The sequence below is a fragment of the Castor canadensis genome, chromosome 2 (genome assembly GCF_047511655.1).
Source record: "Castor canadensis chromosome 2, mCasCan1.hap1v2, whole genome shotgun sequence".
NCBI lineage: Eukaryota > Metazoa > Chordata > Mammalia > Rodentia > Castoridae > Castor > Castor canadensis.
The window spans coordinates 120,977,777-120,993,936 of record NC_133387.1 but is presented as its reverse complement, the minus strand read 5'-3'; the positions used below and the strand labels follow the sequence as shown (position 1 = coordinate 120,993,936).

The window sequence follows — 16,160 nt, the reverse complement described above, 5'->3', positions numbered from 1 at the left end:
ATGAGTTTGAATTTTGTAGTACTGGTGATTTAACTTAGGGTCTCACACTTGGTAAGCAAGTGCTTTACCACTATAGCACTCCTCTACCACATGAGTTTAACACTTTCAACTTCTGTATTGGTGAGAACATTCACTATTCATCTTTTTGTGCCTAATGTGGGTCATTAATATGATTTCCTACAGTTCTATTCACATTGCCAATAGTAATAAGATTTCATTTTTCTTATGGTTGAAAATATTATATATATATCACATTTTCCTTATCTTTTTATCCATTGATAGTCATGTTGGTTGATTCCTTGTATTGGGTTTTTTGAACAGTGCTCCAATAAACATGCTAGTGCACATATCTCTTTAACATACTGACTTTCACTGGGATTGCTGAATTTTATGGTAGTTCTAGTGATAGATTTTTGAGAAAACCACATATATTTTTCTATAGTGGTTGTTCTTTTCATTGCTAAGTGATAAATATTTTAAAAAATAATTTATATGCTTTATGGACAACATTTATCATATGTTTGCATATTCTCAAAAAGAAATTTTCATTTCATTTAATTCATATTCACTCATTACATATGGAATTTTATTATTATTAGAATTGCTTCTGATAATTATCTTCATAGCTTTATGACTATGGAGCATGGCTATATATTTGCTTGCTTTATCTGTATTTATGGTCTGACTTGCCCCTGTAAAAGTACTATAAGAATAGGGAGCTTATCTATTTTGTTCACAAACTTTTACACAGAATATGACACAGGCTGCTAATTAACTTCCATGAATTAGAAATTCTGTATACTCAAAATGTTCATAGACAAATTGCATTAAATGTTACTTTTTCTGAAATGTTTTACATGCATTGAGATATCCAGAAAAAATTTAAAAATAAATACCTGCAAAACAATACTTTTTTTGTCATACTTGGACTTGTACTCAGGGTCTACAACTTCAGCCATTCCACCAACCCTTATTAATGTTTGTTGGGATTTTTTTGAGATAGGGTCTCATGAGCTACTTATCCTGGGCTAGCATCATATTATGATCCTCCTGATCTCTGCTACTTGAGTCTCTAAGATTACAGGTGTGAGCCAGTGATATCTGGCTTGGACAGTGTAAATTTTATTGCAGTAATGAGCATAAAACTACTGATTGACTCCTAGCTTATGGCCAGCAAAAATCCAACTTTATAGAAGTGTCTGTGTGTAAACAGTGTGAGATAACAAATAACCTAAGCTTTTTCACTATTTTACTAGCTTAATATATGTTTTAATTAAAACAAAATAAGAATTTAAGCAAAGTAAATTAAGGAGCCATACGTGGGGATGCATGCTGTAATCCTAGCATGAATGCAGGAGTCCAAGGCCAACCTGGGCACTCTCTTTTCTTCCCAAAAAGAAATTGACAATGCTTTTATATAATAATTACTACCTAAAATTTTACTTAAAAATAATTTTTTCTAAAGTATATTTATTTAAGAAACAAATAAATTGGGTGGATAAATGAATTCCTGGTTCTTTCTGCTGAACATGGAAAGGCAATTTTTATGTACTTCATAATGATTCACCTCTGGATGTCAAAGTTATCCAAAATTAACAATAGGTAGAAAGAGAGAAGACTTTGCCAGACCAGATATGGCAATACTGCAAGAGCTTCTCCCAGAAATAAACATGCCTTTCCTGATGAAGAAGTAACTCAGTATTAAGTATGCTTGAAATCTGGGGGAAATTTAGAAGAGTTATTTGTCATTGTTGGCCATGGGACCAAAGTAAAACAATATGCTAGGATTCCCAAAGGAATGGGAAAAGCAAAATGAATACAGATGTACACATAATTCAATTTTCAAAATTAGATATAAAATAATCTAATAGTATTGGGCACTGTGTATTCTGATATGTCAATGAATAATAACAAAAGTCATACTTCATGCGATATTTTATTCTTCAAATAAACACGATGAAGTTATTAAAAACATTATAAATAAGAAAATAGAAAGTGAAAAATTGGAAAGTGAAAAGCACATATTATAGGAAAAATATTTCCAAAAGGAAAGAAAAACTAAGGAGAATTAGTAATGCCAACATCTGTGACACATCCTGCATTCCCATTTTGCCTCTTGGACTGTTTAGATGGATGAGGAATAAATTTTAATCACCTCACTGTACAAAGTGAGTTTGTAGAATTAAGAGTGTAAAATAATCCAGGTTCAGTGGCTCGTGCCACTACCTAGCTACTTGGGAAGCTGAGATCAGGAGGATCACAATTTAATTTATCACCAGAAAAATTTAGCAAGTCTCCATCTCAATCAACAACTGAGCACAGTGGCACATGCCTCTCACCCCAAGCTCCAAGATATCTCAAATTGGGAGGATTACACTTCCTTGCCAACCTGGGGATAGGGATAGTCATGACACCCCATCTCAATGGAGAAAAGTTGAGCATGGTGGGATGTGCCTGCAACCACAGATATGGTGAAAAGCATAAACAGAAGGATTGCAGTCCAGGCTGGCCTGGTTAAAAACTGAGATCCTATATTCAGAGTGTCTAAAAAGTGTGAACACCTGAGTTCAAATACCATTGCTGCCTCCCAAAAGAGTACAAAGTAATTTGCAGTAAGAAGCAACAGACCAATTGTATCAATCAAAAGAACATCAAGGAGGTAAGGAACATTCAAAGACTGATGCAACCTATGTATTAAGTGAAATGTTTATTCTGGGCCAGAATAGTTGTATCCAAAGAATTAGATAAATGGAATAGACTTGTGTGTTTATATTGATCTGATAGAAAGTCCTATCAATTAAATTGAAATCATGAAAAACCTGCAATTATTGAAATGGCAAGGTCAAAATTCTGACCAAAAATGCTTTAATCATAAAAATTAAAGCAACCAGAAATTCTTATGAAAAAAACATAATAAATATGGGTAAGATCCTAATCATTGTAAAGTTATCCATTTTTATTGTTTATTGGGGGTGAGGATTGAACTCATTTCAAATGATATCTAAGAGTGCAAGTTGGTTATCTAGCTGTTTATTTGTAATTTGACATCATTCTCTGAGGTAACTTCAATGTAGTCACTCAGCCCAACTGTCAAGTAAGTAACAACTTCTCAATTTCATAGAGCAAGGGGAAGAAGATTCAAATAAATTAAGTGATTTGTCAGTTGGTGGAAATGAGAAGAAATAGACTTACATTTCTGTCTGTAAATTGAGTATTGTTTGACAAACACCTTCCTGATAAAACAGAGTTGGTCACATCTCTACTGTACTGTGACAAGTTAAACTAATATAGGGAATGTTAAATTTCAATGTCCAATTCAATATTTCCTCAAGACAGCAGTGTAAACTATAGTTTACATTATTTTATTTGTGAACATATGATTTACATAATATACAGAGAAATTATGGAAAGTACAAAAAAGTATTAGGATGATAAGAACTTGGAGATCTATATGAATGTATCATTTTGTTTTTTTCTCTTTACTATTTTCTTTCATGACTCACAAATATGATGAAATTGGCCTTAAGTAATCAGTTATATATATTTTTCATCTCACAGCAAACAAGCACAAATAATGTTGATGCTTGTTTCTCTAAGATAAATAAAACTATCTAACATCATTTAATCCCATAACATGCCTAGTACATAAATAATTCTGCAGTTTCTTTAAGTATAAAGCTAAATAGTTGATTGATATAGTCAAGTGTAAAGTGAGTGGGTAGAACCCCCAGAATTGAGGAGGGATCCCAAGAGTGGGTGCCTCTCATTTTGCAGTTTTAATGTAGTGAAGTTCTCATGTCAAACTTTCTTCTTGACATGAACTAAACAGAGATAAAACTCTTTTTATTTCCTAGCATATAGGAGTTTGAATTTACAGGATTTAAGGTCAATATTAGAAATATCCATTTAAGGAAAATTTAACTTTTTACATTGTAACACATGATATAAAACCATACAAAAAACTAAGCTAACAAAATATTTTGATTCAACAATGCTTTCAAGCAATACGGAATCCACTTTTCTTATTACAGACCAAAAAACCAATGGAGGAGGTGAATATGACATATTATGAGAAATATAGACCTTTCTACCAGTTCTTTGAATATATATTGTCACACAAGTCCTAGATACCATCAAAATATGTTCCTTCAAAGTAAATCATCATCATTATTGTCATTATTGATCTGGAAAGTGAATAACAAATCTACCTTTGGAATTCAGCACCATCTATCCTGATATAATGCAGCTCTATCCTTTTGCTTAAACCAGTAAATTTTCACCTATGGGATTATATTATATAACAAATGTTGTGTTTACTTACTTTTTGATATCTACAACTAAACATTTATGTCAAGGAAACCCAAAACTCCTCACCATAACTGCTGCTTCCTATTACACTTACTTCAAAATATGGGGTATTTAACAAATTTTAAATCAGTATCATTAGGTATACAATGGTAAGTATAATATATATAACTAAACAAAGCATGAAATTTTATTAGATGCAATGTCATTTGAACATAGGGAATATTAAACAATTACATGTGCTTCTGTTGTATGCTGACATATTCCATAAGAAATTCACTTTTAATATAGTAATACTGATGACTTATTTTATATCCAAGTAATAAAGTGGAAAAGAAGTGTATGCAAGGCTTTGTTGAAAGTTTTTGTATATTATTAAATACAATATATATCATTGAAGTGCTTATTTTGGATTCCAAGGACATTTAGAAGGGCTCTGAGGAAACAGTTCCAGGAAGGTTGCATCTAAGCATGCCTAGATATAAAATGATATGTGTTTATGCAATCGTCCTACTGTAAAAGGTGGAGATAGAAGGAGAACAACTTTTGAGGTTTGGAGGGGAGTGGCAGTTTGACTGAATGACTGTTAGTTTACCAATTTTAATACGACATTAGGTAGCAAGTGAGAGTACATGATTGGAAATACAATGGTAAAACATTATCTCCAAGAAATGGAATAATGAGGTCAGAAACAAAACTGAAATGAAGTTTTAGAGACTGTCTACCATTCTTAACATGAGAAGGATGCTGTCACTGTCTAAATGTGTGGAGAACACATTTAGATTGCATGTTGTCACATAAAACTAGAAAAATGTAATATTATAAATAACAGAATGTGAGAATTAATTAGTAAGAATTCATTAGCATTTTTAGCTAATGAGAAAATTTTATTTTCTATTTTCATATTATTTAAAAATAGATGGCTTTTTTTCACCTCTTGACATACAAAATCCTTGGGAAACAATATTCTCATCACTACAAAAAGAAAAACAGCAGAAAATTCTGCAAATACTTGACTTCTTTTCCTTGAAAAATACTACTTCCATTGACATAATGAAAAGAGAAAGAAAAAAGTGCACATCAATAGCATTTCTTGGCTTATCAGGAAATTGAGGCTTTACAGCATACCAATAACTTAGAATCTGGTAAGTACAGAGTCACAGCTGGTATCAGCTTACCTACAGCAGAAGTCACTGAGCCTTCAATGTTTTGAAAACACTTTAGTGATGATTTTGATGATTTTGTGGAGGATGATGACTAGTGTGAGAGTGAGAAATTCCTGGGAGCTATGATCTGGTGGAGATAGGGTCTTACACTTTCATGGACATTACTTTCTGGAATTCCACCATGTTGTGAATGTGAATTGAAAAGAAAGATCACTTCATGTCTCTAGAAGGGGGAAGGAAAATGACAGGTTAGAAACAGAACCAGAATGTTCTTAACAAATGAGTACCTGCTGGAGGAAGTCTTGGTCAGAGCTATATCTCACTTAGTGGGCAGGAGATTATCAATGCCAGCCCTTCTAAACTTCTTTTCAAACAGAGACAGAATGGTTGTTACCAAGGTCTTTGGCTGTGGAGAGTGGGGAGATGTTTGCAAATGGGTACAAAATTTCAGTTTAATTATTTATTTCTTTAATTGTTTTATTATTCATATGTGCATACAAGACTTGGGTCATTTCTCCACCTTGTCCTCACCCCCTCCCTTACCACCCACTCCACACCCCAAAATTTCAGTTTAATATACATTAAGTTATGGAGCTCTAATGGACAATGTGGTAATTACTGTTAGCAACCCTCTTCTGTACTTAAAATTTGCTAAGAGAGTAGATTTCAAACTACTTTCATCAAACACACACACACACACAAGAACATGCAAAGTAAGCTGTTAGGGAATGCTTACAGGTTGATTGGGATTTTAGCTTGATTGGGATAATCATTTTACAGTGTAGAAGTATACCAAGTCACCATATTGTTTACCTTAATTGTATACAGTTTTGTTTGTCAAAAAGTCTTAGTAAATCTGGAGAAGAAGATATTATATATAAGGTACAAGAAAGTCAGGTTGAAAAAAAGTGATGGACTTCCATTAACATAACATGCAATAGTACTGAGCCCAAGATACAGCTGTGCCATCAACTTTGAAATCTGTTATTGCTGTCATGTCAACTGGAACATGAGTCCCAGATACATTTTCTTATGAAGAATTATAATTCCAGCATTTTAACAGTAAAATTTATTTTTATTGCTAGTCAAACTCAGGTCTTATGTAATGCATATACATTTATAGCAGCTATGATACAGATTGTAGTGACTAATGCATTCCAATACACTGTTACAAGAATAAACCATCTTATTTATTTTTGCTGAAATACATAAGAGCTGTTTTACTGAATCTGCTGTATATTGCATATTTGCATATTGCATGGTTTTACTTTGCCAAAAGTAAATATGCAAACATTCATGCTTTAATGTTTTCTCTAAAACTTGTCTACATTAATCATAGAAAACATGCCAGTGTTTTTGAAGACCTACATGAAATTTTCACATGAATGTAAAGTGCCCAGCACAGTATATGATGTTCATTATTTGTCTTTTCAGTCTCCTAACATCAGTCTTTAACTTTCTGATTACATTTTGTGTATTCCTCGAAGAAATATATGTTAGCATGATAATGTCTGTTTGGTCTCACATATAGAACAATGACTGACACGTGTGGTTTAAGCGGCCATCTCTATTCTGAAAGTGAAAAACATATTTACTTTAGACTCTATGTCTTTTATTAATTTAAATATTTTGCATGCATTACACGTTGTTTTTTGTAAAATACTGAGGACATAATATCGTGGTAAACAAGGCATAGGAATCTCCTGTTTCTATACATATTATATTCATTTGGGGAAATGAGAAAATAAAAGTGAAGGTTCTTGATGTCAACTTTGGAAAAGGTGTGGTGGAAGTCTTTATCAGACATCTAAGTGAAAGGGGCAAACAGGTGACTTGATATAAATGAACCTAATCCTATTTTCCTAGTCCATTATCACTAAGGTGGAACACAGCTAAAGTTAAACTTAACTAGTTGATGGGAATCACTTCCCAATTTCATTCCCTTTACTTGCAAACTTTGAGTCTACCACCCTTCTTGATTCTGTCAAATGAGAAGCATGGGTATCATTTCTAGGTCAAGTACTTCCTTCAGGTTCTAACTCCAATTACTTATCTACTCCTGACAGAGGGAGAAAACAGAAAGATGCACAGCAAAAGCAAAGTCAACATTGCATAACAAAGCTACACTAAGAGATATCATCAGGAGAAAGCTGTTCACTAAGAAAGTCACCCAGAAAAGTAGCAGAGATTACTCATCCAGCATATGAGCAAATTTCAAGATAAGAGCACATGAATTATGAAAAAAAGATAATATGCCTCCAAAAGACATGAAAACTATAACTTCTTCAGGTATTTTTTTCTGCTTTCCCTCCCTAATTCAACCATAACCTGGCAAACTGTTCTCTCTTGTTACAATATGAGGTCTTCAAAAGGGTCTTCCTCCAGTATAGATTTAGGCGACAAGAAGCCTTTATAAAATGTGAATAATCTTAAAGCAACCTCTGTTAGCCGGACTAAAATCACTTGCACAGTGTTACTCCTAGCTTTATTTCTATTCATATCTCTCACACCTTTTTATATACAATTCATGCTTCACCCATTATAATAATATTAATTCCCTGTTACTGAAAGTTATATAAATTCTCATAAGCTGCTTTCTTTGCCTTGAATAACCTTTCTATAGTATCCATTTTTCTCACTCATCTCAAGAATTACTACATTATTTATTTCTTTCCTTTTGCTTAGTGATCATATTATCAATTGTGAATATACTATCTTTAATATATGTACGTTTCAATTTGCTTGCAAGTAATTGTTACTAATGGTTTTGTTAAATTGTATAATATAAATAAGGGAGAGGCAGCTCTTATGCATATTCCATAATGTAATCCAGAGCATGTTTTTATGAAAAGTAATAGGGCATTTATTTTTGTCTTTAGAAAGACTGGATCAACTGCACAGATACCCTCCATGATTTTCCACTCTCTTGGGGTCTGCCAGGCTCAGATGTATTCTGCATGTCTCTTTTTATAAATCTGTTCACTTAGATTTTCTGCCTTACTTCCTACCACTTTCTCCACACAATGATTAAAGAAAAATATTAGAAGATATAAAACAATAACCAAATAGGAGAAATTCAAGGGCAACACTTCGTGGTTACGGGGAAAATTTTACTAACATGGTAAAATGTGGGCACAATTTTTTTCAATTTGTAGCAACAGAGATTTGAAGGAACACTTCTTTGATAACACAGCAAAATAAATACTTGCTTTGGCAAGTATTTGACTAAACATAAAATGGGAATGATGCAATTGATTCACTAAGGGAAGGAGAACAGTTAATGATTTTCTCCCTACTACAGATATTTGCATATTACAAGAAGGACTTTAAGAGATAATAAGAGCTTTAAGCACTCAAAACTTATGTGGCATTATGCATAATATAACTCTGGGAATCCTCACTGAGTTAAAATATTGGAATTTGTATTATAAAATGTGAGTGCATTGATTTAAAAATGTCTAACTCATACTTGGCTTCTCCAAGAGGTATTGAAATACATGTTAAATTACCATGTTGCAAGGCTTTGAAAATGATCAGCATAAAATTCATCAGCATAAAAATCCTAATATAAGAAGCAACAGACATTAAATACATGTTTGTTGAATGTTTGTGGAAACTAAGACCTGAAATGTTTATAAGTTGTTTTAATAAATAAATCTTTGGAGAACAAATAAGAGTAGCTGGAACAGAAACAGAATCTAAAGAATTTGTAGAGTAAAAGAAAACTAGCACTAAAACCATAGAGAAATGAAAATAAGGGAAAATTAGGGCAAAGATAAAGAGTAAGTCATTGCTAAATTGACAATAATCAGACATGGACTATATGGTTATTCATTATCCTCTCACTAATCTAATACAAACTATCTTTAAATGTGCTTCCAGGCTTAAATGTGTTTTGGAATACTGAAGAGCATGCACATTGTTTCATGGCAGTAGGATAAAAAAATCATGTGAAATGAGAATAGATCAGGAGAATTTCCTTAGAATTTGGGAGTGGGGTTTGCCATGGAAGATGTAGCAAGACAAGAGTGGGTCATAGGAAAAAATTAGTGCCTCATTGGACACTCTGTATAGACAACTTCATTTTACTTACTCTGATAATTTGGTTTTATTCTTTTTGGAATTCTTAGTCATCAAACCTTCAGTGATTTTCCAAAAGTGGTTTAGAAACTTCCCTGTATCTTTAACTGTCCCTCTATAATTTATCACTCAGCCTAAAGCCTCAGTAAAATATTTTTAATTCTTCCAATAATACTTGCAGTGTGTTTCTGTTTCTGTGACCTTGAGCTAGGGGTGTGCATGTGTGTGTGTGAAGAGGCAAGAGATATTACCCCTCTGCCACAGAATTTAGAAATGAATAGCGGAGACATTTACTAATAAAATAATCACAGAAATATGTGAACTTGTAACTGCAGATTTACTGTGAAGTAAGTGTAAATCAAACATTGAACTCAAATATTAGGAAAATCCAAATTCATCAGGATGGCTGTTGGAATGCTGTGTTGAGAATGTGACATTTGGTGCTATATTCAGCAGGTAGGTGAGTATGAATTAGATAAGAAAATGTAGGTAGAGGACAAAACTCCTGGTAAAGAGAAGTGTATCTGTCTAATGGGAAGACAGAGATAACACAGAATATTGAACAAAAGTTAATGTATGGAATTCTTGACTATAATAAGGATTGGACTAGTGAGTGATGTTTTAGTAAGAAGTAAATAATACTTAAACAATTCGTGAATGGAAGTTAAAATTATCAGATACTATCCTGGTAGCAAAGGAGGGCACACAAGTAATGTCCCACTTCTCTCCAAGTGCAAGAGAGAGGATTTGTCAGAGAAGACACTGCTTTTGATGGCTGTCAGAAAGGTTGCTGATATGCTCCAGTGGGAACGTGTTAAAATTCTTTTTCCCAGAGTATCAAGGAAAGTTGTTCCCTAGAATGAGTTTCTTAGGAAGAGTTTCTCTACAAAAGAAGCATCGGAGCTAATCTGTTGGCCCTGAACTGCTCATTTCTACAAACTGCAAGGACATTGTACTAGGGAAGACATTTGTACTGCAGTGTCTGGCACTGGAGAAGACATCCATGATGCAGAGGCTGGTCCCTGGGAAGTCTATCTACAGCAACCTGCCAGGACGAGTGTGTCAGACTACAAAGAAAAGGTTTTTCTTTCTGCAAAGTCTTTTTAGTATCCTCTACTGATAAAACTTACAAGTATGCCAGATAGCTAAGGAAAGATAGTGCTTACCTCCAAACCTGAAATGGTCAGTGAAGTATAGATTTGGTTTTGACAGACAATAAATTAATAACTGTCCAAGTTACTGATTGTGTACAAGGAGGTTCTAGGCTGGTAAAACAATACAGATTTGAGGAAATCACTCAAGAATTATTAGAACTTTTTGAGGGAGATATGGTTGTGGGTGCAGTGGAGCTTTGTTCTGCTCGCCCCTCCTCCTGACTCACTGCTGTTTGCTCCCATCGAGGAAGAAGTTCCTCTGGGACCTGCACTTTAGCCATGGCTTTTAAAGATAATAGTAAACCCCCTGTGGAGCCAGAGGTGGCAATTCACCGAATTCGAATCACCTTCACAAGCCACAATGTGAAGACTCTAGAGAAGGTGGGTGCTGACTTGATCAGAGGTGCCAAGGAAAAGAACCTCAAAGTGAAAGGACAGATCCTCACACCAACCAAGACTTTGAGAATCACTACAAGAAAAACACCTTGTGGTGAAGGTTCTAAGATGTGGGATGGGTTCCAGATGACAATCCACAGCAACTCGTTGACTTGCACAGCCCTTCTGAGATTGTTAAACAGATTACTTCCATCAGTACTGAGCCAGGAGTGGAGGTTGAAGTCACCACTGCAGACACCTAAGTCAACTATTTTACTAAATTTAATAAACTGACTTATAAATTGTTTTAATAAAAAGAGTTAGTAGAAGTCATTATCCTCATGGATTTTGGTTTGTATATAATTAAATGTTTCTTAAGTATAGAAAGATGTTCACATATTAAAACAGAAATACAGAAGATTCAGAATACTGGTTATATGGTCTGGGTTGTATGACTACCTAACAAATCTCTCTGAACTTCTGACTCGCTATAAAATGAGGTATCTGAAGTTAATAATATCTGAGGCTTCTCTGTAGTTTTATAATATCTTATAATGAATGCAAACAAGAACTTGAATGAGCATCACTAATATGCACACCGTTTTAAGAAAAAATATTCTCAATATTCAAAACCTGCAGATAGTACTACTCTGGCATATATGGTTTATTAAACAGCACTGACATAAATAGTAACAAGTATGTGTTAATATATTTTCAGTAATATTTACTACAACCCTCAATATGCTTTAAGTATTTCCCTACTGTCTTTGAACAAGGAGTGCAGTCTTGGAAGTTTCCACAGCTCTCTCAGCAGGTCCTAGAGACAGAAATCTCCCCACAGGCAAGGCTGATGATACCCTCACAGATGCACAACAGGTAATGTCGTGTGGCAAGTATTTTAAGTGACTGTTACTGAATGCAAAGCAATAAATTAAGATAAGAAGGACCCAAAGTTGCAGAGAGTATATTAGAATATTCAACTCAACATAAAAAGGATAATTTAACCCAAAGTATTATTTCAAAATAGCTTTAGTTAAGTCGCAGAAATATTTATTATAGTGAGAAAGGGAAATTCATTACCTTCCTTTGGCTTCATGATTTTCAAACAATGGAACCTTCCATTACTGGATAATATGGAGATGACAATTTGCATTAAAAATATTGTCAGTTTGTAAAATTACCTTAATGATATTTTTAATATATCTACTTAACAATGGGATGATGTTTCTTAACAATAGCTTAATGGTCTTTCCCTGAAATACTGCTTCACATGCATACGCTGATAGGGATAGAGAAATTTAGTTAAATTTAAAGGTGATCCCTTAAGGAAGTCATGAATTTTTTTAAAAGCAGTATTCAATACAGCTCTTTTCAATCCCAGATTTTTTTTCCTCAAACCTTGTTATTTTTGTGTTTTCAAATGACATAAGAGGATGGTGCCAAACCACCAAAATAAGTATCATTTTTCATGAATTTCTGGTTCATAAAGAAGAGTTTGGACAGCATACCAAAAATCATTTCCAATAGATTTTATGTCTAGATTGGCCACATACAAGATGTGAATCCTTGTGTGTTTGGTGTACCTTTTAGGGAGACAAGAGTGAAAGGAGAATTTTCTGTATAGCAGTACCTGTGTTTAATGCTGTTTTCCAGGTAGCTGCTTGTGTTGTCCTTTTAATTAACTTAAAGTTGTCCTTTCCCTTATTGCTTTGGTAAATGGTAACATTACAAGTGACCTACATTTTTTACTCACATCATATGGTTTTTCGAGTACACTGCTTCAAACTAATGCAAAGAATTGTCATGTCTCTTGTTAAGACTTTTGTAATGACTTTTATTTCATACCTTACTTTGACAATATCTTTTTAATACCTCTCATACTTATTCCGTGTTCAATCCAATTTAGATAACCATACAAAAATCAAAAATAATTTCAATTATTTTACAGTAATTGCATAAATAGTCTACTTTGTCTGCAAGTGCATCTTTAGTTCACTTCTTTGATGTGACTGACACATGTTTCCTTAGGGAAATGTTAGATTTTCAAAGTCATTGCTCCATTAAATTCTATGAAGAAAATATATCTAGAATAAACAGAACATAAACAAGGAGTGAGTTTTAGCAAACAGAACATCACTCACTGATTACCACTAGCACAGTAGAGCTCCAACTAAAGGGATGCTAGGAAAGATCATCATGGCATCAACCACCAAAATCAGAAGCTCATATACTTCCACCTGATGCACCTGTAAGAGTTTCAAAGGAAAACACCACAGTCAAGGATTAGATGCAAGAATAATTTTATTCAAATATAGAACAAAGAAAGCAATGCCATTCCCAGCACTATGCATAGATCCCCTACAGTTAGTGTTCCTATTTGCATTCTAATCCGGAGGGCTGGTATCAGTGGGAAGGGGGAGGATATACGGAGAATATGTAGGAGGGTGAATATGGTACAAATATCGAATAAAGAGCTTCAGCAATGTAGCAGGATACAAAAATCAACTTACAGAAATCAGTAGTTTTTCTATACACCAATGATGAAAAAATTGAGAAAGAATATAGGAAAGCAGTTCATTTACAATAGCCTCCAAAAAAATCAAATACCTAGGAATAAACTTAAAGATAAAAATGGCCTCTATAAGGAGAACTACAAACCACGGAAGAAAGAGATCTAGGAATTCTACAAAAGATGGAAAGATCTCCCATGCTCCTGGCCGGGCAATCAACACAGTAAAAATGACTATAATACCAAAATAAATGGAGAAATACATACACATATGGATGCACAAATAAATACATAAATGGATTTATTCACATATATATGTATTTATTGATAGTTCTTTGTATGTATTTATGTTTTCCTTCATTTATGTTTTAATTTATGCATTCTTTCATTCATTTATGTTATGTGTTTATTTAGTTATTCAAGTATTTATAAATCCATTCATTTATGTATTTTCTCATTTGCATATTTGAGTATTCATTGATGTGTGTATGTATTTGTTTTTATTGTTTGGTTATGTGTGTGTGAGTGTGTTTGTGAGTGAGTGTGTGAGTGTGTATGTCTTTGTGTGAGAGTGTGTATATGTGTGAGTGTGTGCATGTGTTTAAGTGTATGTGTGTTAGTGTGTATGTGTGCTAGAGTATGTGGGTGTATGTGTGTGTGAGTGTATGTGTGTGAGTATATATGTCTGTGAGTGTGTGAACTGTGCATATGTTTGAGGGTGTATGTGTTTGAGTACATATGTGTGTGAGTATATATATGTTTGTATCTGTGTGTGTGTGTGAGGGTGAGTGTATTTGTGTATGTATGTATGTGTGTGAATTTGTGTATGTCTGCGTGTTTGGTGTGTGTGTGCATGTGTGTAAGTGTGGGGGGTATCTGTGTGAGACAGCGTGTGTGTGTGTGAGTGTGTATGTGTGAGTTGTGCACTTTCCAGTTTTTGCCTGTATATTATAGGCAGCACAATGCCCCTGATCTCTGTCCTGGTTCTCTAGATAAGCAGATATGAGCCTGTAGAGTCCAGCTGGAAGACAAAAATGGAAAACAAGAAAACCTGCTTCCAGGTGTACTCAGAACTCAAACTCAGAACCTTCCACTTCTAGGCCAGTGCACTATGGCATTAGCTACCTCACTAGCTGCTTCCTACTGGAGGTTTTGCCCCTCTATATTCCTGCCAGGCCTGCCAGGGAGAAGAAACCAGGGATGAAGCAAGCTGGCCAGTGCAATTCCTAATTTTTTTAAAGATTCTGGGTCATAAAAATATAAATACATATATGAATCAGTGAATACATAAGTACATAAATGAATAAATAAAAGACTGAATAATGAATACAGAAATAAACACATAGATCCGTCACTAACACCTAAGGCTAAAACTGCACTGGACAGATTGCTTCATCCCCTCCTTTGTTTTCAGTAGAGGGCCTGTACCTGCTCCTGAGGCTGAACCAGAACTCCATGTGTCCTGAGCACCACCTGCTGGTCCTGAGCATCCTTCCATGGAGGTTTGGGTTAAGGTTCACACTGATGTCCCCGCAATGTGTCTTCAACAGTAATACATGGCTGTATACTTAGCTCTCTAGCTGCTTATTTGCAGATACAGCATGTTCTTGTCATCTCTGGAGATGGTGAAAAGATACATTATATTGTGTGGTGTGACTATTAGTTTTGTTTCTAATGCATGCAACCCACTCCAGTCCCTACCCTGGAGCCCGTCGAGCCCACTTCATGAGGTAATTGCTGAAGATGAATCCAGAGGCTGCACAGGAGAGATTCAGGGAATGCGCAGGCTGCACCAAGCCTCCCCCTGACTCCACCAGCTGCACTTCACACTGGACACTTGCAATGACAGAGAATTCTGGTCAGGAAACTGTCACACATACCAACTGTTCCTCTCACTCATGTCTACCCACATACACTTAGTATCCCTTTTCTACACAAATCACCTTGTAAAATAGTCACAAGGAAAATGCAGCTCAGCCCCAAGTCCAGGTGGAGTGGTCTGTATTCAGTGCTGATCACTGAATGGGATCAGCTGGGAATCTAGAGCAGGCTTGTTTCCCTCAAGTGCAGGGTCAGGGCTGGGTTGGTTTTATGAGCAGAGGGAGAATCTACTTGCAGGTCCTCCTGCTATATATCAGTCTCAGGGTAGAATTCTCGAAAAGGTCAAGAACCAGAGCAGATGTGAGTGTGCTGGAGCAGTTTGGCATTAATAGTAGAATAGAAAAAATATGATATACCTACCACCTGAGGTGATGTTCAACTCTAATCCTAGTTAATAGCATAGTAAGGTATTTGGCTCAATTTTGAGGCCATCTTAGGACACACTGTCAAAAAATATGATTTCTCATCAAGTTTTTCTGCCTTGTTGGGTGTTTTGCATATCTCAATAGTTTATCAATCCTTCATTGTATTTAAATTTTTGAATGTTCACAAGCATCCAGGGCAGTATTATGTCACAGTGTATGTACTTGTGTGAAAGTACATGATAACTTTTTGAACATTTACAAGACTTTAGATCTTAAAAATCCATTCCCTGTACCTGGCCTGTTCTCCTAAAGACTGGATCCAGTA

The 16,160-nt window shown here is 34.7% G+C and overlaps 1 pseudogene; it reads left to right on the top strand.

The window, feature by feature from the left end:
* The first annotated feature begins 10,984 nt into the window (after nucleotides 1-10,984).
* Nucleotides 10,985-11,343, top strand: LOC109680596 (small ribosomal subunit protein uS10-like; annotated as a pseudogene).
* The last annotated feature ends 4,817 nt before the right edge of the window (nucleotides 11,344-16,160 follow it).